Source organism: Suricata suricatta, chromosome 8, assembly GCF_006229205.1.
Source record: "Suricata suricatta isolate VVHF042 chromosome 8, meerkat_22Aug2017_6uvM2_HiC, whole genome shotgun sequence".
In the NCBI taxonomy this organism is placed as follows: domain Eukaryota; kingdom Metazoa; phylum Chordata; class Mammalia; order Carnivora; family Herpestidae; genus Suricata; species Suricata suricatta.
Window position 1 is genome coordinate 2,534,233 of NC_043707.1, and position 3,923 is coordinate 2,538,155.

Genomic DNA, 3,923 nt, shown 5'->3' on the forward strand with positions numbered 1-3,923 from the left:
TGGTTCAGTCACTACAGAAAACACTTTGGCCACCCTTCAAAAAGTCAATCATAGAATTACCATTTGACAAAGCAATTACTCTTCTAAGTATATACCCAAGATCAATGAAAACCTATGTTCCCACAAAAACTTGTATATGAATATACATAGCAGCATTATTCACAGTAGCTCCAAACTAGAAACAACCCAAAATGTCCATCAGTGGGCAACGGGATAAAGTGGTGTGTGTGTGTGTGTAGTGGAAAATTATTTATCAGTAAAAGGAAATGAAGTTCTGATGCATTCTACAACATAGATTGACTTTGAAACCACACTAAGTGAAGAGATCCAGGCACAAAAGATCTCATATTTTATGAAATATCCAGAATAGGCAAGTCCTTAGAGACAGAAGATAGATGAGTTGTTTTGAGGGGCTGGGAGCTGGAAGAGAATGGAGGGTAATGGGTAATGGATACAGGGTTTCTTTTTGAGGTGAAACAAATGTTCTGGAATTAAATAGTGGTGATAAATTGTGAATATACTAATAAAACCACTGGGTTATATGCCATTTACAATGGTAAGTTTTATAGTAAGTGACTTATAGCTCAATTGAAAACTTGACTAAGAAGGGGAGTCAAGTGGAGAGTCCTAAGTACTTTTCCAGGTAACTAACAGATGCAACAGGGAAGAGTGTGGACAAAAAGCAAGAAAGATTAAGTAAATGTTTTGAAAAGAAACTAATTTAGGAAGTCTTCTGTGGATGCAGGGACTAGATAGCTGAAGGAAAACCAATAATCGAGAAAAGAGGCAACATGATAAGGATTAGAAAGGCAGAAACAGGGGTGCCTGGGTGGCTCAGTCGGTTAAGTGTCTGGCTTTGGCTCAGGTCACGGTCTCAAGGTTCGTGGGTTCAAGCCCCGCATTGGGCTCTGTGCCCATGGCTAGCTCAGAGCCTGGAGCCTGCTTCGGATTCTGTGTCTCCCTCTTTCTGACGCTCCCCTGCTCACGCTGTCTCTCTCAAAAATAAATAAAAAACATTTAAAAAGAAAAAAAGGAAAGGCAGAAACAAAGCTATTGGTATTGGGGTTCTAGTTCTGGCTAAGATAGAGTGAGCATGTCTCCTCTTTTCTCTCACATAGAAACAACTATAAAACTTGGATAAAATACATAGAGCGGCTGTTTTAGAACTACAAAGAGCCAATAGCAGGAGGTGATTTGGCGAAGAGCACCAGAACTCAAAGCATCACTGAATTGATGGTGAGTTTACAGTTTGTTTTCTCTGATGTCCCTTTATCTCAATATAATGAGAAATCTGAAAGTGAACACTGTGGTAAAGATAAAAACATAAATCAATTATTTGTGATAAAAACTATCAGCAAATTAGAAATGAAATAGAACCTCCCCCTGTACAAGGGCATCTATTTAAAAAAAAAACCAATGCCTAACATCATACTGAATTGTCAAAAATTAAATGCTTTTCTCTCTGGGATCAGGAATAAGACAAGAATCCCCACTCCTACTATTCCTATTCTGTGCTGACAGCACCGACCCTGCTTGGGATTCTCTGTCTTACTCTCTTTGCCTCTTCTTTATCTGACTTCCCCAAATCTCAAAAATAAACATAGTAAACATTTTAAAAATCTATTTTAAAAAGGAAATATAAAGCATCCGGATTGGAAAGGAAAAATCAGTACACTCTCTATTTAGAGAAGACGTGATTCTCAATGTGGAAAATCCTAACACCTTACAAAAATTTCTAGAATAAGTAAATTTAGTGAGATCGCAGGATGTAAAGCTAACAAAAAAAAATCCTATTTCTATATGCTGGAAACAATATCATTTAAATAGCTTCAAAAATGAAATATTTATGTATAACTCTTAAAAACCATGTAGGGGGGGCACCTGGGTGGCTCAGTCGGTTAAGCATCTGGCTTCAGCTTAGGTCATGATCTCAAAGTTTGTGGGTTAGAGCCCCACATCAGGCTCTGTGCTGACAGCTAGCTCAGAGCCTGGAGCCTGTCTTCAGATTCTGTGTGTCTCTCTCTCTGACCCTCCCCTGCTCGCACTGTCTCTCTCTGTCTCTCAAAAATAAATTAAAAAACATTAAAAAAAAATTTTAAACCATGTAGGTATGCTGAGAACTTCAAACCATTGGTGAAACAACTCAAAGAAGTCCTAAATAAGTAGAAAGACATACCATGTTAATAAATTGGGAAGACTCAACATAGTAAATATGTCCATTCTCCCCTGATTGGTCAATAGATTTAATGTAAGGTAGAAAGCTAAAGGAACTAGAGTAGCCTAAACAGTTGTGGAAAATAAAAAAGATTTGAAGGAATCACATCACTTGATGATCAGGCCTTCTCTAAAGCCACATGAATCCGAACAGTGTGGTACTGGTAAGGGGATAGACACATAGATCAATAGAACAGAATAAAGAGTCTAGAAATAGACCCACATAAACATGGCAAGTTGATTTTTTTAGAGGCCACTTTTTCCTAGGTGACATTTATATTAAACAAAATTAGCTATTTTAAGGTGAACAATTGAGTTGTGTTTAAAACATTCACAATGTTGTGCCACCACCACCTCTATCTAGTTCCAAAACATTCAAACACACCCAGAGAAAACCCTGTATCTATTAGGTCGTCACTCTCTTCTCTTCCCGCAGTCCCTGGAAACCATAAGCTTGCTGTTTGCCTCAGTGGATTTCCCTATACTGCTTATTTAACGTCAATGGAATCATACAATATGTGGTCTTTTGCGTCTGGCTTTTTTCCACTTAGCATTCTGTGTCTGTAGTTCATCCATATTGTAGCACATATTAGCACTTCGCTCCTTTTTTGGCTGAATAATATTTCGTCGTATTGATAGAACACGTTTGTTTATTCGTCTGCTGATGGTCTTTTGAGGTTTTCCACCTCATCATTAATGTGAATAGTGCTCCTATAAACATGCATGTATGAACATTTGTTTGAGTGCCCGTTTTAGGTAGGGGGAGGTATATATCTAGGAATGAACCTATCAGATCATTTGGTAATTCAATGTTTTATTATTGGGAACAAACTTTTCTAGAGTGGCTGCGCTATTCTCCATTCTCACCAGCCATATACAGGGATTCCACTTTCTCTACAACCTTACCAACATTTGCTATTTGCCTATTTTATACTCCCATTATTATTGTAGTCATCTAAATGAATGTCAGTGGTATTTCACTGTAGTTTTGATTTGCATTTTCCCAATGACTGATGATGTTGAGCATCTTGTCACGTGCTTGTTAGCCATTTCTCTTCTTTGGAGAAAAGTCTATTCAAATCCTTTGGCCATTTAAAACTTGGCTTTTCGGGGCACCAGCGTGGCTCAGTCACTTAATATCTGGCTCTTATTTTTTTTAATGTTTATTTATTTTTGAGAGAGAGTGTGTGTGTAAGTAAGCAGGTGAGGGGCAGAGAGAGAGGGAGACCCAGAATCTGAAGCAGGCTCCAGGTTCTGAGCTGTCAGCACAGAGCCTGACGGGGGACTTGAATGCATGAACCTTGAGATCATGACCTGAACCAAAGCTGAATGCTCAACCGACTGAGCCACCCAGGTGCCCCAGTGGCTCTTAGTTTTGGCTCAGGTCATGATCTCACGATTTGAGGGTTCAAACCCCACATCACGCGCTGCACTAACATTGCAAAGCTTGCCTGGAATTCTCCATGTCTCCCTCCCTCTCTCTTAAACTAAATCAACTTTAAAACAGAAAATTTAAAAAACTTGGATTCTCTTTTTGTTTTGAGTTGTGGAAGTTCTTGATATATTCTGGATATTGAATCCATACCCCACATATAATTTACAAATATTTTCTCTCCTTATGTAAGTTTTGTTCTCACTTTCATGGTGTAAAGTCCTTTGATACACAAATTTTTAAAATTTTGATGAGTTCCAATTTATCTGTTTTTCTT